This window comes from Dipodomys merriami, unplaced genomic scaffold (genome assembly GCF_024711535.1).
Source record: "Dipodomys merriami isolate MVZ:Mamm:240054 unplaced genomic scaffold, mDipMer1.0.p SCAF_11, whole genome shotgun sequence".
Taxonomy (NCBI): domain Eukaryota; kingdom Metazoa; phylum Chordata; class Mammalia; order Rodentia; family Heteromyidae; genus Dipodomys; species Dipodomys merriami.
In genome coordinates, this window is record NW_027202382.1 from 27,551,054 (window position 1) to 27,573,610 (window position 22,557).

At 39.8% G+C, this 22,557-nt stretch overlaps 1 protein-coding gene across 4 annotated transcripts in view; it reads right to left on the reverse strand.

The window, feature by feature from the left end:
- The window catches only part of Lpar1 (lysophosphatidic acid receptor 1), a 125,503-nt gene that overhangs the window by 93,620 nt on the left and 9,326 nt on the right, over positions 1-22,557 (reverse strand). The gene's annotated exons all lie outside the window — the stretch shown is intronic.

A 22,557-nucleotide genomic window follows, 5' to 3' on the forward strand; every position in this document is an offset into this window, starting at 1 on the left:
ATAATCCTAGCTACTCAAGTGGCTGAGGTCAGAGGATCACAGTTTGAAGCCATCCCAGAAAGAAAAAGTCTGCGTGACTCCATCTCCAGAATAATAATAACCACAACAACAACAATAAAAAAAAAAACCTGGGCTAGGGATGTGGCTCAAGGGGCAGAGATCTAGTCACGAGCATACAAGCCAAGTGAAACCACAAAGCCCTAAATTCAAGTCCCAGTACACACACACACACACACACACACACACACACACACACACACACACACACACACACACACACACACACACACACACACACACACACACACACACACACACACACACACACACCAGATAAAGGCAAAAAAAGACAAAAATCTCAAAATGACTCTGAAACCAAGAATAACCAGCCATTTGTAAGAATGGAACTAATTAGAAGTGTCTATATTTGCTAGGCATTGGTGGCTCACTCCTGTAATCCTAGCTGGTTAGGAGGCTGAGATCTGAGAATCATGGTTCAAGGACAGCACTTTACCTCCAATTAAGCACACAAGAAAACTGGAAGTGGACCTGTAGCTCAAGTTTAAGAGTGCTAGCCTTGAACAAAAAAGCTCAGGGAGAGCACCCAGCCCCTTAGTTCAAAGGGCAGGACCAGCACCCCCTCCAAAAAAATCATCCATATTCACTGAATTTTATTGTAAGAACTAGAAGTTAGAAGTGTTAGATCTCCTGCACTCTCCACATTCACCAGAATTTAGGGACAAAAGAAAGCAACAAGAATCACCAGCAGCAACATCCTGGGAAGATCTGCTTTCTGAAAGAATCTATAGCTATCTACTAGCTTGAGTCAGTTTGGACTGCTGTGATAATCAGTGTCAACCATGTGGCTTAAACAACAAACATTTATTTCTCACAGTTCTTCAGCTAGGAGTCCTAGACCACTATACCAGGAAAGCTGAGTTCTGGTAAGGGTCTTCCTTTTGGTTGTAGGCTGAAATCTTTGTTGTAACTGTACAGGTAAAGTGAAGGACAGAGAGCTCTCTGGACTCTCTTCTACAATGGTACTAACTCCATTGATGAGGGCACTGCCTTCCTGCTATAATCTTGGGGATTGGGATTTCAAGTTATCAGTTCTAGAGGGGACACAAACATTAGTCCATAACACAGTGATCCTCCTTTCTCTCATCACTATCAGAAGCTCTGTAGAAAGAAATTTTATCACAAAGTATAATCAATCTGTAACCACAATAAATAATAGACTGGTTGGTTTGGTTTCCTGAATATGAGAGAAGTCTGATTCTTGAAGATAGGAGTATAGCAAAAATTCCAATAGGAAGAACTTCCTTCTTACTAGCTAAGTCTCTTAGCATTGACTTGCAACTCAGAGAACAATAGGCCCCACATTGATTAGAGGACTTCTTTGAGGAAGGGGCCAAGGTTGTCTCTTGTTTCAGCCTCTGCATGGGCCATCCTCCTTGTCAAGAGTGCTGGCTTATCAGCCTAAGTGGGAAAGCCAGGTGGCAAGCCAGCAAGGGCTTTAGCTCTATGGGTGCCTGGAGGTAGAGCTGTGTCTTCCCAAAAGAATGGGGCTTCTGAAACTAGCTAGCAGCTCTACTGCTTAGAAATAGCATGTGGGTTTAATTCCAAAGTCTAAGTCTGCACTATGCAACATGATAGTGAGCTATGTGGACATTAGAGAACTAGAATATTTTCTATCAGACATCACTGGAATATAGTTCCATAAAAATTGTGGGTGCAATGCTCAATAGTAGAATGCTTACCTAGCATGGGCAGGACCCTGGGTTCAATCTCTAGCACTACAAAAATAAAATATGAAGTGGAAGAAAGCTTTGTTATTATTTTTCTTTTTTTTTTCATTTTAAAGGGAAGTACTATTATCTCTCCCACAGAATGTAATATTAAGAGTATTGTCATTTGGAGTGAAAATTAATTCTAACAAAAGCGATCTAGAACAATGTAAACTTTATTAAAACAGTAAGCAAGCTCACAATGAACCATTTTAATGAATCATTTTGATATGTTAAAACTCAACACAGAACAATATTCTTTTAAAAAAAATAGGTTTCTTAATAGAAATATTTTTCCATTAATGTCAGAAATAACAAGAATCCCACTTTTACCCCTACTGGGCAACAGAGTCCTGACAGCCTAGTTGATTCGTTCAGATAAGACAACAAATAACATGTGAGGGCTTCCTTGGGAAACCCATTCCCTTGGGAAATCAATTGCATATCTCCCTCAGCACACAAATAATATGTATATGCGTTCTAGCTATCTTGGAGCACAATAATCATTTAAATTTACCACACAATTTGTGGGTTGCTGACGTTCATCACATGAAATCAGAACTAGGAGCTAATATGAATGTTTCTGAAAGAACTCGCCTTTTTAAAACTGGAAAAGTTCTCACATAATGTAACTAACTAATGGTAGAAACTGTGCAGACAAACATGCTACAATGTCCATTGCTCTTTGAGAGCAAGTAAGTGGATATTAACTTATACTGAATCCACAAGACTAGGTTAATAGAACAAAGCAATGAAAACTGTCTGTAAATAAAGGCCAGGCCTCAAAAAGCTGTGTCTAAAATACTAAGGGAGTGTGACTTCTCTCTAAACTAATTGGGTTGGTTACAGGAAGCCGAATTTGCTTACCCTGATGAAGAACTGAGTCCAGGCTGGTCATGAGATGCCATGGGGAATCCCTTGTTCTGGGGAGTCACTAGCAAAGTACTTAAACCTCAGAGACTCAGTCTCAGCAGAGAAGGAAAGATTCTCTGCAGCTTAGCAAACAAGCCAGAATACTCCAAGGTAAGCTGGAATGCACAGGTACATATCAAGTAGAGGCTGGCAGGAGTGAGGCCAGTGGGTGTCACACAAATAAATCATCTTATACCTCTTTCCTGTGGACACCTCATGTAATGTGCTTAATAGAAGGAACCACATATTGAAACAGAAAAGAGTATGTTTGGTACTATGAAAAATGGTACTATGGACAATGGTACTGAAAAGTACCATTGGTATTAAAGAGTTATAAAACACAGGCATCTCTCAGGAGGCCTTAAGGAGTTTTCCTACTTGGAAGGAAAATCTTCCTGTTGGAAGAAGGAGGATGAGTACAATGGACAACACTTGGAGTTTCAGAGACTAAACACAATAGCAGTCCTATGGAATGGGCAGAGTCACCGAAGGGCCAATGCAATGTGGCAGAGTCAAGCGTTTCTTCCTTCCACAGAGATGGAGCATGAAAACTAAAGCAATCTTCTTGTGGGCCTGAAAAGGAGATGTTGGCACTACATACTTGAGGAATTCTTTGGCTGTCTCACATGCATATGGCTCATGGAGACAAAGCCAGGTCACTGGCGCCTCAGGCCTGTAATCCTAGCTATTCAGAAGTCTGAGATCTGAGAATCACAGTTCAAAGCAAGCCAGGCAGGAAAGTCCAGGGGACTCTTACCTCCAATTAACCACCAAAAAATCAGAAGTGGTACTGTGCCTCACAGTGGTAGAAAATCAGTCTTGAGAGAAAAGTCTAAAGAATAGTGCTCAGATCCTGAATTCAAGCCCCAATAAGAGCAAGAATTAGGTTAAGCAGTAATTTTAGTAGTTTTAACCATTGTTCTAAATGACCTGTAATAACTATTAACACTATCACAGTCACATTAGTAATTTTAATAAAAACTTATCCCCATAATTCAGACTTATGGGAAAACGTGCACTAATTGTTCCATAAGGGTATAATCAAAGCTCGAGTATTTACTCAGAGGGCAGGTACTATAGTACCTGGTGCCCATAAATATTCATGAAACAACTCAAAAACCTAGATCATTCCATGATAGTCACAGCCACCCAAACTGGCCAACATGGACTCAACAGAACATTTCTTCCACCCAAACTAATCCTCTTCTGGCCCTATCTATTTTTCAACTACAATTTACTTCATTCATTCTTTCTTCTGTAACTTCAGGTTTGTTTACCCCTCAATTCCCAGCCCTCAGAACAAAAACATGCTAAAATTCCTATTCACAAATGAGAAATACCCCTTGACCTCAACCTCTTTTTCTTCCTCCTCTCTCTGTCCCTCTTCTCCATCCTCAGTTTCAAAGCCAAGAACATTGAAAAAACTGTTTTTACTGCTTTTTTTTTTACCCTTGCACAGATTCCCTGGCTTCTGCCCCCATCCCCCAATACTTTGGGAAAAGATCACTTTCCTTTAAATAAGAACATTTTTCTGTCCTCAGTCCTTATCTTACTTGGCCCATCAGTGGCATTGTACATTGTTAATCATTCTTTTTTAAACTTGCCCTACTTGTGACACCATGTTCCCTTGATTCTTATCCAACTCCCTAATAGATCTTTCTCAAGCATCTTTGGGGGGGGGTTCTTCCTCCCTAATAGATCTTTCTCAAGCATCTTTGCGGGGGGGGGGGAAGGGGGGGTTCTTCCTCCAGTGATTAGATGTGTGATGAGCTGGAAAGGTGGTAGAGTGCTTGCCTCGCATGCATGAAGCCCTGGGTTCGATTCCTCAGGACTATGTAAACAGAAAAAGCCAGAAGTGCTGTGGCTCAAGTGGTAGAGTGCTATCCTTGAGCAAAAGCAACTCAGGGAGAGTTCCAGGCCCTGAGTTCAAGCCCCAGGACTGGCAAAAAAGAAAAAGAGAAAAGAAAAGAAAAAAGTGTGAGTCTATGCCTGCCTCCCCTGAACATCTCCCATCCCCGGAGTTCTTTGCTTTCTCTTTCCTGTTCTGCTTATCTTTGCTCATTCTCCCTGGGCCAATCTTTTATTTTATTTTATTTTTATTTTGTGGAAGAGGAAGGAGTATTTGGTAGTACTGTTTCTTGTTTTTGTTTTTTGGGTTTTTTTGGTTGTTTTTTTGTGGGGGGGGGGCAGTTCTGGGCTTCAACTCTTGCTGGAGCCTTGTATTTTTGTTTAGCTTTTCAACTAAGATGGGTGTTTTACCACTTGAGCCACATCCTCACTTCTACCATTTTGTAGGTTACTTGAAGTTAAAAAGTCTTTTGGATTTGTTTGTCCAGACTGGCTTCAAGCTGGGATCCTCAGATCTTAGTCTTCTGAGTAGCTAGGATCCCAAGCATGAGCCACTGGCAACTGGCTAGTACTTGGGCTTGAACTCAGGGCCTTGTACTTGCTGGGTATATGCTCTACTACTTGGGTTATATCCTAGCCCTTCATAATTATTTTTCTAATTGGGTCTCATGTTTTTACCCTAAACAAGACCTAGACCTTGATTCTCTTATTTATACTTTCTGGGCAGCAGGAATCATAACCCCAAGCCACTGTGCCCAGCTTTTATTGATGCCACAAGTTTTCTCCTTAGGCTGGCCTCAAACTGCTATCTTCCCATCTCAGCCTCCCAACTAGGTAGGACGGCAGATGTAAGCCACCATGCGAGGCTTCTAGTCCAATCTTAAACATGTCAATGTATTCCACAGACACTGCCATCTCATGATTCTTTTGGCACTGAGGCTTCTTTTCAAGAAGTCTTTTCTAGACTGGTGCCCTACTACTTGAGACAGGGTTCCATTTCCAACTTCTTGGTGGTTGATTGGAAATAAGAGTCTCACAGACTTTTTCTACCTGGGCTAGCTTCCAACTATGATCCTCAGCTCTCAGCCTTCTAAGCAGCTAGGCTTACAGGCTTAAGCTACCAATGTCCAATGGGTTGATGTATCTTAGCTATGCAATTTAGCTTAAGGATTCAGATGTAGAGACTTCAAAGTAAAAAAGAAAATCTCTAATCCAACTTGTTATTTTTCTGTATCAAATATATCATTAAATCCTGCTGATTATGCTTTTCAGTTGGATTCAAATCTATTCTCTCCCCCTCCAGCTTCCACTATCATTTGCTTAGTTCAGGTCATCTCTCCTGGACAATTGCACAGGTCTTTAATCTTATTTCATTTCTCTGTCTCTCTCCAATTTAACCTCCCATGGTGATCTAACAGAGAACTGTGGAAACCTTCTCCATTGTTAAGGATGAGGGGGAGGAGGCAAGCATTAAGCTCCTTTCCTCTGATCTCGCCTGTGTCTCATCCACTAGCAAATCATCAACCATCATAAGTACTTAGAGTTCCTAGAAAACACCAAGCTACATCATGCCTTTCCATCTTCAATTTTCATTAGCTGGAATGCCGGCTTCCACTCCCCATCCACACAGTGAACTCCTCATTAACTTCAATCCTCAAATGCCCCACTGATGTCTCACAGCCTCTCATTGCCACATTCACCATCCCTATCAGCGGGGAGCTGGAGGTGCCCTCCTCTATGCCATCATCTCTGCACCTTCCAAGTAAATGACAACATTCACCACAATACACTCTGTTTATGAGGCAACTATGGGACTTTGAACCTCTTGAGTACAAAGTCAGCACCATAATTACCCTTTTATCTAATGATCCATGTCAACAATGCTCAGACAAGATTTGTTGACTAACAAAAGGAGGAATGAAGACACATAACCATAAGGAATGAAAAATGAAGTAAACAATTGGCTAACTCCACAGCCTAAGTATTTAAACAGAACTATTTCCTGACCAGTGAATTTCCATTCATTCATGCATGCAAAAGGCTAGACTCCTCAAAACACAAAGTGCTAGTAATAGTCTTTTCAGCTTTCTCAAGTCACTGCAAACGCTGATAATCCAAGAGCCCAGTCAATTCTACATGCTCTATCCCCAATGGCCATTAGGAAGAACAAGAAACACATGAATTGGTGGAAAAGAGGACCCTCAAATAGTAAGGCATTGTAGTTTAGCCTTCTGCTTTAGCACATACTTTAATTCACTTCCTCTTCTATAATATATACTTCTGTGCTTTTTTCCCCCCATTTTGGAGCTCAACATTGCCTTTATAAACATTTTAATTATGGAATTTCCATGGATAAAATGAACCCCACACACACACATACAATCTAGCTTTATCTAAATCACATCACCAAAAAGGCACAGAAGAAAGCAATTAGAATAAATGCACAGTGGTATGCAGTCAGATAAACCTTTACAAAGCATAAGTGAACTTCCTGTACACTAGAACTAGATAGGAAAATTAAAGTCTTAGGACTGGGAGTGTGACAGAAGAGATAGAGCTTGCCTAGTATTTTGGAAGTTCTTCTAGGGTCAATGCAGTATTACCAAAAAAAAAAAAAACAGGGAAAGGTCTAAGAAATCTAATACATAATCTGAGAATGGGAAGGGCTCAGAGCTAACTACCTAAACAATTAAATTTTCTCCACATTAAAAAATAAATAAATAGGGACTGGGAATGTGGCTTAGATTGGTTGGCTAGCATACATGAAGCCCTGGGTTCAATTCCTCAGTAACACATAAACAGAAAAGGCCAGAATTGGCACTATGGCTCAAGTGGTAGAGTGCTAGCCTTGAGCAAAAAAGAGAAGCTCAAGAACAGAGCTCAGGCTCTGAGTTCAAGCCCCAGGACTGGCAAAATTAAATAAATAAGTAAATAAATAAAGCACAAATGGAAAAAAATAGTGATTAAACTATAAGTATCTCAAGTTTAAAAATAATTAACATATGAATTAAATGTTTAGATCAAGTAAAAATAAACTTAAATTGGTTGACTAAAGAAATCTAAATTGTGTAAGTACTTTTTCCTGAACATTTGAGAATATTTCTAAATTCATAACATTTGGTGTTCATGAAGTGGTAGTACTTTCCATGTTGACCCAATGCTAGCAGTTTTTCAGACTGATTCTGGCATTGGTTATCCAGAAACAGTCAAGCATACTTTTTGACTTAGCAATTCTGCTGCAGGATCTATACTGTGGGGAGATAATCAGCAATCTATGTTAAAGTATCTCTCAGATGACATCCACTGCAAACTTGTTTGTAAAAGAGAAACTGAAAGCAAAAGTATTACAAAGAAAGGAACTAGGGGCTGGAATGTGGTTTAGTGGTAGAGTGCTTGCCTTGCATGCAAGAAAGCCTGAGTTTGATTTCTCAGTGCCACATAAACAGAAAAAGCAAGAGGTGGTACTATGACTCAGGTGTTAGAGTGCTAACCTTGAAAAAAGAAGCTCAGAGACAGTGCCAAGGCCTGGAGTTCAAACCCCAGGACTGGCAAAAAAAAAAAAAGGAAATTATTTAAATAAACTACATAGAGATATGTGTATGTATGTATGTATGTATGTATGTATAGATAGACAGATAAATAGATAGATAGATAGATAGATAGATAGATAGATAGATAGATAGATAGATAGATAGATAGATAAATAGATAGATAGATTTTTTTTTACAGGTGAAGTATGTCCTCCTTTTTTTTATTCCACTTTTTTTAAATGGGAATACCAATAGCAAAATACTCTTGAAAATTCTTCCAAAATGGAAGTGTCTAAAACTGATAGGTGCATATGAATACACAAACATATAACACAAGGATATACATTTCTACTCCAAAAATGCTCAACTAAGTTAGCAGAGGTAATGAATCTACCAGAAAGCAAAGTACATCAAGAAGTCAAGACAGGCAAAAGAGGATTGAATGTGACCAATGTTAATATCTCAATCCCTGGCCACTTTGAGTTTTGGTGTTTGTAGGTAGAAATCAGAAGGACAGAAGTTAGATCAAAATCTCTGGAAAAAGAAAATCTGGTGTAGTGAACAGACAAACTATGGAAGAAAATACTGACCTATGTCACAAAAGGAAGAAGGAAGGAAATTTAATTGAATCAAGGTAGAATCAGTCTTGAATCAAGGTAGAAAAGAACATCCTCTACGGATTTGTAACCAGACTCCTGCCCTTAACAAATCATAGAATTCATATTATTCACACGGCCTGCCTCCCTCCACCCCCCCCCCCAAAAAAAATCTCAATATATGACTACGGATTAAAGCAGAATCAAAGATAAGTTCCTTCTGAACCAAGCTGGTTTACCATAAGTTCTCCAAGACTTCCCAAAGGAAAAGTTCTCAACAAGTTGGTATTGTGGAAGGAGGAAGGAAACATGAACACAAAATATTTGGAAACAAACAAATATCAAAAACAACAAATGGGCTTGGGTGCCAGTGGCTCACACGTGAAATCCTAGCTATTCAACAAAAGAGGATCATGGTTCAAAGTCAGTACAGGCAGGTAAGTCCATGAGACTCATATCTCCAATGAACCACCAAAAAACCAGAAGTAGAGCTGTGGCCCAGTGGTAGAGGGCTAGCTCTGCTAGCTAGTTCAGGGACAACACCCAGGCCCTGAGTTCAAGACCTCGGACTGGCACAAAATAAACAAACAGATAGAAAAACAAAGCAGCTGAAAAGAGAATGTGTAAGCTGGACCATTACTGCAAAGAAATTACCCAAAATGGAAAACAGGGACAGAGAGGAAAGCTGAGAGTGAATATGTATACTCTTTTTCAGTGCAAGGGCTGGAATCCCAGATCTCACACATGTTAGGCAAGCACTTTATCACTAAGCTATATCCTCAGTCCCATGCATCACTTTCATAATAGAACAAGTTGTTTAAGACCAGGAAATTATCATAAATATTCAATGTACATACGTAAAAATGGAACCAGGTAATTTGAGGGGATAGATGGGGTTGGGAGAGATAAGGGAGAATGATAAAAGGTATAACATTGATCAAGATGTATTGCATTCATAAACTGACATGTTGAAGTGAATCCACTTTGTACACTACTTGAAGATAATTTTAAAAATAGAAAACAATACTAAGTACATACGCATCTGCATGTAAGAAAGGGCACATACCAAGAATGTTAATAGCTAATATTTCTATCTTGTGAAAGTTTGGATGATTCTTCACTTAAATATTTTCTAATCAATGGATAATACATATAAAAGTAGGTTTTATTATAGTTGGGAGGTTACAAAATGATTTAAATATTTTGTTTTACAAATATGCATTTGTTATCCCTACTGTTTATGTAGTTTATATTTTTATATACTTTTATTTGTTATTTCATAATTTGGAATATATTTATTTATCTATATGTGTGTGTTTATATATGTACGTGTATATATACATGTGTGCATTTATGTATATGTGTATACATGTGCACTGTGTATATATGTATATATGCACATGTACATATAAGGCATGTGGTTGTTGGCCATCAAATATGGATGAAACTTTATGCAAGATATCTTCACTTTAAAATGGAACTTATTTCAAAACTGGAAGTACATCTACATATTTACACATGATGTGAAGGGAAAACATGCAGTGTTCATGCATGCACATGTTATAAAGAACCTACAGGGGAATAGCATACAGATATTACAGGAGAATGGCTATCCCTACTGTCCAAGTTTTCTTCTTGTATCAATATATGGGGAGAGAGAGAACAAGATAGCCAGTCAGGGTTTCCTGACTTTAACACACATATGGCCTTAATTTTCATTCCCTAGGACCCTCAGCAGTGGAAGCAAAAGGACCGGGGAAATAAGATAGAAGTTAAATCCACCTGTGTTGAAGCACATTGATATTTAAAATCACTGGCAATTAGAGCAGAAACATCACTACCTATTGTGGCTTTTCACAATAAGGGAAAAAGCACCAATATCACCAAAAAACGGGAGAGTGGGACAAAGCTGACCGTGTTTGACTGATGCCACGTCTCAAAGAAATCAAAACCCACAGCAGATATGGCCCTTGAACTAGCTTATTTAGGAGTCCGAATTCAAAAGGCAACACACTTTCATGTTTCTTGAAATATGTATTATTCACTAATGACAGGAAACTTTCATAGTGCCTACTTGAGCTCCCACAAAATATCATGGCTTTCTCTCTCCTCTGAAGGCAAATCCTAGCCCAAGAATATGAATACCAAATACCAGGAGAAATTTTACTTTATTTTATCTTTAGTTCCTCTGATCTTTAAAGGAAAGATTTTGTAGTACTTTCCAGACTCTCAACAGACATAATGTAAAAACCAATCATCAAAGACTGCTGAAGAGCACTTTACTTCTAGAAATACAACCAAAACGTAAGAGCGTCTACACCTGCAAACAATAAACTTCAAAGGCAACCTAAAACTATCCTGACATTTATCATCTGTGCACATACGTGAGTATTGTGGCTGTGTGTCTGTATTTGTTTTAAGTAATCTATCGACCAACTATAGTTTAGTCTTATTTTAGGTTGGATTTTTTTTTTTAGTGTCCTATTTTACGGATGGTGTTTAAAAACTTACAGGATTTCTTGATGGGAAGGCAACTTCTGAGGTTGTCTAGTTCCATCTCTTATTAAATGCTTTAATCCCTGCAGAAATCTCTGTTCTATAGCACCCTGGTGTAACACTTCAATAACAGGAAGCTCACTACCTTCTCCAAAGACAGACATGTCAAAGGCTACACATTTTTCTCCTAAATATGATTTTGAATCATGCAAATCAAAAAGGCCATCAAGGACACCCAGCTGCTCTTCTAAATCTATCAAACACTTCAAGGTTTATGAAGTTGCTAAAGACAGGGATGGGATCAACTGTTTCTTTTTCTTCCTCTTTCTCAATGATTCCTTCTTTTTCCGGGTTAGAAGTCTTTAGAGAATACACTATAATGAAATCAAGTCTATAGTCTAATGTAAAGACCATCTCACATCGACAACTCTGAAAAATGCTTCCAGATGTGGTAGTACCACATGATTCCAGCTATACAAAAAGCTGTAAATAAAAGTACACAGGAGAATCATATTCTAGGCTAGTCCAGGCAAAAGCTCTACATCCTACCTGAGAAATAACAATGGCAAAACGGGCAAGAATTGTAGCTCAATTAGTAGAGAACTGCTGATAAAGCATGAGGCTCTGGTTCAAACTTAAGTACCACAAAGGAAAATAATGCTGCTATCTTGAGAAACATACTTATAAAAATGGATGTTCCCAAATGTAGTTTTTCTCAAGGACACTATGGCCCTCCAGTATTCTGCTAAAAATGTGTTGTCTTGGATCCTTCCCATATCAGTTGAATGAAAAACTATATGCGCCACTCAGCACTGTACATACACGTATCTCTGGATGTTCTGATACACAGTATCTGTTGAGAATAAATGCTTGCTAAACTGTTCATGTTTTTACAACACAAATGCAACATGTGAGCCAGGTGCTGGTGGCTCATCTGTAATCCTAACTACTCAAGAGCTGAGATCTGAAGATCATGGTTTTAAGAGTCCATGAGTCTCTTATCTCCAAGTAACCATCAGAAAACTGGAAGTAGAGCTGTGGCTCAAAGAGCTCAAGGAAAGCACCCAGGCCCCTGAGTTCAAGCCCCAAGACAAAAAAATAAGCAATATGCCCATGTGCACAGACATCCACAAACACATCCAATCTACTGACAGTCCACAAAGGAAGAAATTAGGTGACTAAAACAATCCAGTGGTTACATCTGATCTTGCAGCCAAGATGAGAACAAAGCACTGGTATTTTTGTATCTTTAAATTACAGTCCAAACTGTCTACAAAGATGTTCAGATGTGGCAGGATAAGAGGGACAGTATATTAGATGGAGTTGAATTTGGAAAAAAAAATCACTCAAAGTGTTTATTCACTCCCACTTGATCCTTTCATACCTTTCATACTTGACACTTTCACACTGAATCATTTCAGGTAATGGTTAAAAAACTAATAGAGCCAGGCACTGGTGGCCGGTAATCCTTGCTACTCAGGAGGCTAAGATCTAAGGATCATAGTTCCAAGTCAGTGTGGGCAGGAAAGTCCATTAGACTCTTATATCCAATGAACCACCAAAAATCCAGAAGTGGAGCTGTGGCTCAAGTTGGTAGAGCGCTAGCATTGAGCAAAAAGGTTCAAGGACAAGTTCAAACACCATAACCAACAAAATAACAAAGAGAAAGACACCATTAGAGGAACCTGCCAAAATAGAAGGGAAAGAAAAGAGAAAGAAGGATGGAAGAAAACCTCAAACAAGAGAAAAGGAAATTCCTCTGACTACTCAAGGCAGACCAGTGGATTTAGGCTGTGGCTTTATGAAAGTTCTAGAATGTCACTCTTAGAAGTTCCATTTTCAAATTTTCTTGTACCAATACTAAGCTTTGCGTCATGTAGAAAACATTCTCCAATTATCAAACTGAAAATCAAAGTTGCTTTTGCTACAACAAGAACAATAAACAATTAAAGGATTATTTTTCTATTTTCTAGAATAAGGATTTATTTCCTTATACAATCCTTTCCACTTAGGGGGAATTTGTTTTTTGTTTTTTGTTATTTTCAACAGGCAACTTCATCTCAGTTCCAAATACAGATTCAAACTTCAGACAAAACATCCTACCACAAAACTAAATCTGAAATGCCCAGGACTAACCAATCCACAATAAAGAGTTTAAATGCCAAACCAAAATGGTACATGTAATAACCATGACCCTTACCATGCGGTAAAAGATGAATCCAATTAATGTTACCTTAAAAAAAGAACTGAAGCAATGCCTCTCCTTCCTGTCCTAATTGCCCATTATAGGCCTCAGAAGCCAGCTGTGTGGTGGAGACACTGGCAGACGGAAATGCATGTTTGACCATTGTACTCCTTGACCCTGAGTGAACTGGATAAAACATGCATGGATGCACTCTCAAGGCATGTAAAGAGGCTATAATCTGTCAAACATTTACAATTACAAGAAGATCAATAAAAATGGGATTGCTGTGCACACTAGTTGGATCTTGGAGTTGAGGTCACCAGGTGACCTGTGATTGTTCAAAGTGTAGTGAGTATACTACACAAGGGGCCAGTTTTCACTAACAATCCATCCTGACCCAGTGAAGAGAAGCTTGGGAGTGACCCTGGCAACAAGCATACTGGGCCCACCTAACAGCTGTAAGGTTTGAAAAATGGTCTGTGTTGTCACAGTCTTTCTTTAGATTTCTTGCTATAGTTAGCCTTCTCTGACACTACTGGGGCTATTTTCAGGCCAGCTTGGTACCATATAAAATGATGAGTTGGCCAGGCGCTGGTAGCTCATGCCTGTAATCCTAGCTATTCAGGAAGCTGAGAGCTGAGGATCGCAATTTGAAGCCGACCAGGGCAGGAAACCAGCCAACAAACAAGAGAGGGAAAGGGGGAGGCACTTGAGCTGTGGCTCAAGTGGTAGAGCACTAGCCTTGAGCAAAAAAACCCTCAGGGGCAGCAACCAGGTCCTGAGTTCAAGCCCTAGAACTGACACACATAAATAAATAAACAAACAAACAAATAGCAAGGAGGAAAGGAACAGTAAGCTCTCAAGAAAATGACATTTTGGGGGCTGGGAAGGTGGCCCAGTGGTAGAGCGCTTGCCTTGCATGCATGAGGCCCTGGGTTTGATTCCTCAGCACCACATAAGCAAAAAGAAAAAAAGCCAGAAGTGGCGCTGTGGCTCAAGTGGTAGGGCGCTAGCCTTGAGCTGAAGAGCTGAGGGACGGCGCCCAGACCCAGAGTTCAGGCCCCATGACTGTACCCCCCCCCCAAAAAAAAAGAAAATGACATTTTGTTAAATCATGGGGCTGAAAGGAACCTCCCAAGTATTCTAGTCAATGTCCTTACCCTCCAAACAGCTCAGTCATTAAGCAAGTCAGAATCAAGAACAATTTTAACACATCTAAAAATGTCTTCCCAGTTATTTCTTCATCTGACAACTCTACTTAGGCCTTTATCACCAGCATTTCCCAATGCCACTTCAAAATCCCTCTTTCTGACTGAAATGTACATCTATACAGCTGTTTGCACTCATGTACACTATACTATCCTTGGACAGTGAATTACGCAGCTTCCTGTCCTGTTCCTGCTGAGAAGCAGATCTCTTCTTTCCACCTCAGTTCTCACAGTACTCAGCCCTGATACCATGCTCAGCCCCCTGAGCTACCATAACAGCCTGGAACCTCCATACTCCTTTCTACCAACCTGCCCTTTGACATTTCACTCCAATTAAGATCCAAACTGGTCTGTTCTGCTTCTGTTCACAGCCTGCAGAGGCCCCAGGGAGAAAACCAAAGATATATCAGTCACTATGCATCAGTGCATTCTAATCCCAATTGTGCCCACAATAACAGATATGATTGCTCATTTCTCTCTGCTCCTTTTCATTCCTCCCATCATGTCTTCCATCAAACAAACCCCAGTTTGCATGTCCATCACAGACCCCAGTTTGCATGTCCATCACAAAGATGGCAGAGGATGCCAGGCACAGCAGACAGAGGGGAAGGCCCCTCTGTCTCTCTCCTACCATTTCTCTGAGTGTCCCCACTAGCTTCCACACCATTCACCTTAGACCCTGGACACACATTAGAATCACTACATGGCTGCCCTAGCCTCTCTCTCAAATACTGAATCAAATGGTCTGAAGTAGGGCTCCTGTACATGTTATGTTACAAAAGCATGCTCCAAGTAATTCAGGAAATAAGCAAAGGTTGGATATTACTGGCAAGGCAATCTTACTTCATTGTTTTAAACACCAAATGTGGAGTTCTTCACTGGGCAGTGTTCTGACATATCCAAAGACATTCTAGAATCACCTTCCTGTATATCCTTCACATTCGATGTGTCCCAAACTCCTCACTTCACTGCCATTATGGTCCCAACCTTATTCCTCAGAAATGTACATATGGAAGCCCAAACACTTCAGACCTCAGAATGTGACCATCCTTGAACATTCATCTTTAAAGTCATTTCAGAGTACTAACCTTCCATTTTTCTCATTCCTGTATCTTTCTTTTACCTTCATAAATGTATCTTTTGTAGAGAACATAAATTTTATACTTGGAAAACCATACATAGAACGATGCTTTTATAAACAGCCTACACAAGAAAAAAATTACAGCCCCTTCCAACTACAATCATTCCTTTTGGCTCTGTAGCGAATAATGCTCCTGAAGCAGAAGTCTACTGGGGCAATGAACTGTTTTAGAATTTTTCATGGTTCTCCACTGCCACAGACTTACAGCAAACAATACTATTAGAAAGAAAGAAAAAAACTACACTGTTACATTTCTAAAGATTGTGTTTGGAGACACTGGCCATCACTTTAAAATATTTACTGTCTAACTAGATACCAGTGGCTCACACCTATAATCCTAGCCACTAAGGAGGCTGAGATGTGAAGATCAAGGCTCAAAACCAGCCCAATAGGAGAGTCTGGGAGCCTCTTAGCTCCAGTTAACCAATAGAAAGCTAGAAGCGGAGGTGTAGCTCAAGAGGTTGCATGACAGGCCTTGAGTAAAAATGTCAAGGGACAACAGGAGATCCTGAGATCAAGCCCCAGTACTAGCACTACTTCTTCTTTCCTCCTCCTCCTTCTCCTTCTTCTCCTTCTCCTTCATATCTCCTCCTCCTCCTCCTCCTCCTCCTCCTCCTCCTCCTCCTCCTCCTCCTCCTCCTCCTCCTCCTCCTTCTTTTTCTCCTTCTCCTTCTTCTCCTTCTCCTTCATATCTCCTCCTCCTCCTCCTCTTCTCCTTATCTTCCTCCTTCTTTCTCCTCCTCCTCTTCTTCCTCTTCCCCCATCATCATCATCATCATCATCATCATCATCATCAATCTCTGACAAACCATCGATGACATCCTCTCTCCTTCTAGCTCTATGAAGGGCCATGCGCCCTGGTTAGTCCTTAATCCCATGGACTCTCTGGATCACACAATGATTGACCCTTCTTCTTTGAAAAGACAGCCAACTGTGTGGCTCTTTCTTTCTTTCTTTCTTTCTTTCTTTCTTTCTTTCTTTCTTTCTTTCTTTCTTTCTTTCTTTCTTTCTTTGCCAGTCATGGGGCCTGAACTCTGAGCCTGCGCGCTGTCCCTCAGCTCTTCAGCTCAAGGCTAGTGCTCTACCACTGGAGCCAAGCACCACTTCCAGCTTTTTCTGCTTATGTGGTGCTGAGGAATCGAACCCAAGGACTCATGCATGCAAGGCAAGCGCTCTACCACTGAGCTACCTTCCCAACCCCTGTGTGGCCCTTTTCTAACACATGGCTAGTACCCTGGAATGGACCTTCAGTTGTGGTCTCTTTCAAAATTCTCACTCCTATTTCCTCTTTCCACATTTCCTTCCTGTACTCATCAAATTTCATTTCATTCCATAGGAAACTAAACAAAAACCTAAATTCTAGCATCATGTATTGCATAGCATTGTCATTTAGTTCCCAGTCCTAGGGTTGTTTAGTTTCTTAGTTCATATTATCCATTTATATTCCTAAGGTCTAACATATGATTAGATTAGTAATTAAATGTCATAATTGGAAGTGGCCCTGTGGCCCAAGTGGTAGAGCACTAGCCTTGAGCTGACAGCACCCAGAGTTCAAGCCCCATGACCAACAAAAAGAAGTCATAACTTAACTGTATTGCATGTGACTTTTAGTGTTTAGTGATAGATAAATGAAACCTCTTAAGGAAGGTCATTTTATTTCCCTAAAGACGAAAGTGGTTCTTGGCTATAATACCAATGACACTTGGGAACTAAAAAAAAAAAAAAGGCTACAGGGACTGATACAACATATACCCATGAAAGAAGTACAGGTGTAAATATATTTTAGTTTTTAATTCTTTGTTATCAATTTTTAAAGTGCTTGCTCCATTTTCTAGTAGTTAACCCATTATCTCACAGAATGATACTCATTCCCAGGAATATTATTTCATTGGCTTAAAAGTGAATGCATCTAGGGCTAGGAACGTGGCTTAGTGGTAGAGTACTTGCCTTGCATGCCTGAAATCCTGGGTTTGATTCCTCAGTACCACAGAAACATAAAAAGTCAGAAGTGGTGTTATGGCTCAAGTAGTAGGAAGCCAGCCTTAAGCAAAAAAAGCAGCTCAGGAACAGTGCCCAGGCCCTGAGTTTAAGCCCCCAGGACTGGCCAAAAAATGAATGCAACTAAAAAAAACAAAAGTTTGGGGGTTGGAAACATGGCTTATGTGGTAGAGTAGAAGCCAAGGAGTAAAAGCAGCAGAGACTGAGTTCAAATCACAGTCTTGGGAAGGAAAATAAATAACTACGGTGGCAAATTAAAGTCTGTGTTCAAAAAGGCAGAGCACCAAGAGAAGCTTGAGGGAGATCAAGCCAGAATGCAAAAGCAGATGAGTGCAGAGCATGACCACAGCAGAAAACTAGCCAACAAGGACATCCGGCCATCTCCACCTAAGACTTGTAAGTAAGCATTTTGGATAAGGGATTTTTTGGGGGTCGGTTGTAAGGCTTGAACTCAGGGCCTGAGTGCTGTCCCTGAGCCTCTTTGTATTAAAGCCTAGCTCTTTTCTGAGTTCTACCCACATTTCGTTCATACTAATTTCTACCTTTACATTCTTCTCAAACCCTGATGTATGAAACACTAACACTGTTTTGGAAATCTATTTCTTATCACTAGTCATTTAAAAAAAATCCTCTTTGCTGCTTAAGGCAGCAAATTCTGTCACTGGGATTGTACTCTACGGAAATCACCTGAAGTTCGGAAAAAGCCTTGCACACAAAGGTGCTCAGTGCAGCAAGGCACAGCTACTGAAAGGAACTAAGGTCACCTATAGGTATGGTGAGAAAGGACAGGACCATAGCTGTACTTAATGGGCTCTCAGCTAGAGAAAATGCATGGGAAAGGCTGCAAGTAAATAAGACTATCTTTAGGTGGACATTATGGCTCCTTTTTATGTTTACATTTTCATTTCCATAATCAATAGGTTTTGTAAGTTAAAAATGTTTAAGAAGCAGGGCACTAGCTGGTGGCACTAGCTGCTCAGGAGGCTGAGATCTAAAGGTCTTAATTTGAAGCCAGCCTGGACAAGAAAGACTAAGACCAGAAGTAGAGCAATGGCTCAAGTGGTAGAGTGCTAGTCTTGAGCAAAAAAGCTCAGGGACAGCACCCAGGCTCTGAGTTCAAGCCCCAGGAGACACACACACATGCATACGAAGTTCGAGAACCTTTGTAAGTCTACTGAAAATCCAAATGAAACTACTCTCAAATTAGTGAATCAATTCTTTGATACCGTAAAAATAAATTACGTGAAAAGCTGTGGGTGAAATGTTTTTTTTTTTTAAGCTAGCAAGGAAATGGATGTAAAACTCAATGTCCAAAAATAGGACAATGGTTGAATGAACAGTTTAATAACTTAAAGGATTATTACTAGGCTATTAAAAATGATTCAGAATATGTTGCCACATTTAAGAGTAGGTTTTAAAAATGGACCATAGAAACAAAACCACAAATTTGTTACCTCTGGTAAAAAGCAGACCATAAAACAGTCCATAATGGAAATAAGCCATAAAACTAATAGGATTAAATGAAAAATGTATTCATTAGATAACTGTAAATATGAATGGTCTTATTTAAGTATTGTCATAATATGCTTTCAAAAACCATTTTTAAAACTACATTTAACAATACATTAGTCAGATGAGGCAATACAGACCTATAATCCCTGAATGTAATAGGTTGGGGCAGAAAGAGCAAGAGTCTGAGTCTAGTCTGGGTTACCCAGAACTTGTCTCAAAAAAGGGGTAAAATATAGGCACTGGTGTCTCATGCCGGTAATCCTAGCTACTCAGGAGGTTGAGACCTGATGACTGCAGTTCAAACCCAGCCTAGCTAAGAACGTCTTACCTCCAGTTAACCACCAAAAATCCGGTAGTGGAACTATGGCTTAAATGGTAGAGTATACCTTAAGAATTTTGTTTTGTTTTTTAAAAAAAGCTAATGGACAGTGTCTAGGCTCTGTGTTCAACACCCAGCACAGAAAGGGGAGAGGAAGAGGAAAGGGTTTAGAAACAACAACAGCAACAACAAAACAGGAGCACGTTAAGCAGTATTTCACATAAAAACAAACAGTGTTTAAAAGTTCAATAATTTTTACATACTTTAAGAACATTTACTGAGTTATTCATGCCATTCAAACAGGATGAAGAGAGAAAAAGAAAGAGACAGACAGAAAAAGAAGCCACTAGCATCTGCCTGAAACAGTTACTGGCCACTACAAATTAATTCTGCTTTTCTTTCTGGCCAAAATGAATGGAATACTGTATCATCTTAGACTAGTTGCATGGTTTACATGATGTACATTTATTTTCCCACAGTTCTACTTCTCACTAGATGATCACATGGTCTTTCCTCCACGCATGTGAATGGAGAAAGCTACCTCAGTTTATAAGACCACAATCCTATTGGATTAGAGACTAATCCAATTGACTAATGTCAATTACCCTACCTCTAAACATAGATATATTGGGGGGTTAGGGCTTCACTATATTAGTATTAGTTGGGGCATGATTTAATCCATAGCAAAGGTGAAATACATTCATAATAAATCTCTTGCAGAAAGACCCTACTTGAACATGAAACATGGGCTGATTCCTAATGAAATGCTATTACATAATGTGTTATCCCATATCTGAATGAGATGTGAATTCAGTGTTGATTTGTGGAATTCTACTCTGAAATAGTCAAATCTTGAGTAGGAATTGAAACTCATCCCAAAGTTCAACGTGCCAAAGCCTTGACTGAGGGGTGAGATGTCCTTGGAGAAGCAGACAAACTCAGCTGTTGTTTCCAATTCTGAAAATAAAGTTTTGCCAGGTCAACAATCCGGAGTCCTGGCTAGTTCCATACAGTAATCAGCCTAAGAAGAAGATAAATAAAGATGATGAATCAATGCCAAAATACGTGAAATAAAATCTCCACAGGCCAAGCACCAGCAGCTCACACCTGTAAGTCTAGCTAACTTAGGAAGCTGAGAATTAAAGATTGAGGCTCAAAGAGAGCCCAGGAGCATCCATTAAGACTCTTATCTCCAATTAATCACCAAAAAGGTGGAAGTGAAACTGTGGCTCTAGTGGTAGAACACTAGCCTTGAGCAAAAAAAGCTCAGGGACAGCACTCAGACTCTGAGTTCAAGCCCTAGAACTGCCATTTAAAAAAAGAAAAGAAAAGAAATTCCACACCTATCTGAACTTCCAAGTATATACTTAACTATGAAAACAAGGAATTCAAGTAGAAAAGGCATGCATCTTATTTTCCCACCTCAATTTCTAAACAAAAATAACAAGAACAATTCTAATAAAAAATTCACATTACAATAAAAGTAATGTTTCCCGGTGAAAAAGTTCTTTAAGACCAATCCAACTAAATATTGCTTTGCAGCAAATATATGATCTACAATGACATCAGTTTAAAATCACATGGATAAATGAAGTCATTTGAGAGAAGAAAAGCGAATTGGCAACATTAATATCAGGAGACAAAAAAAAATCACAGAGGGTTATTTTATATTATTTCATACTGTTATTTCACATAGAAAGTATTACAAAGAAATTGACATTTGGGTCCAAGCACCAGGGGGAAAAAAGGAAAGAAGAAACAAAGAAATAGACAGAAGCCCAGCCTACTCATAGAGAAGCACCAAAGGAGCACTATTGTCCTGTAACAGTTCAAGCAGACAAACAGGGCCAAGAGCATGTGAATAGTATTAATGTAGTAGCTGAACTAATGAATAGAAATCATACTTGTCACCTTTAGAAAACCATGCTCTTTTCAAGCACTCAGGAAACAGAAACCCTTAATCCACAAGAAACAAAAACGCTAAAATCCATTCATTTATCAGAACAAACTAAACAATAAATGATGCCAAAGTTTCATGTACAAATACCTATACTAAGGCAGAACAGTCACAACGAATCATGAGTGGCATTCCCAATGAGAGCTGGTCTTTACAAGGACATTTACTTGCCCTATATTGTTTTCCATCCTACAAGTGATTGGTATTAGCGTAAACCAGAGAATCTGGGCTGGGGATATAGTTCCAGCATGCTCAAGGTCCTGGGTTCTATCCCCTGCAAGGCTAGTTTTATTACATACATTGCCACTTTCAGATGGAAAAGGCCTGACAATCACAGCCTAAAGAAACAAACTGTCTTGTTCATGTAAAAATATTGAACCTATCCCCCTCCTTGCTCTGAAAGTTCTCTCCAGTTTGCCACTCCCACTCTCACATAACACTTGTTCAACATATAACAATTAATACTGCTGGGTACTAGGGGTTCTCACCTCTAATACTAGTTACTCAGGAGGCTGAGAACTGAGGATCACAGTTCAAAGCCAGCTGGGGAAGAAAAGTCCATGAAAATCTTATCTCCAATTAGTCACTAAAAGGCCTGAAGTGGAGATGTGGCTCAACTAGTAGAGTGCCAGCCTTAAGCTTAAAAGCAAAGGGACAGTGGCCAGGCCCTAAGTTCCAACCCCAGAACTAGTACGCACACACACACACACACACACACACACACACACACACACACACACACACACGTTACTGCTGACTGAACCTTGCAAGCTGGGACTTCTCAGCTAAGCTCAGACTCAAACACACACACACACACACACACACACACACACACACACACACACACACACACACACACACACACACACACACACACACACACACACACACACACACACACACACACACACACACACGTTACTGCTGACTGAACCTTGCAAGCTGGGACTTCTCAGCTAAGCTCAGACTCAAGTTTCCAGCAATCTGCCGAACAACTCTGCCAGAGTGGTTTTAGTTGAGTCTAAAACTAACAAACTTCCTGTACCAATCTTCACACCTTCATGTCCC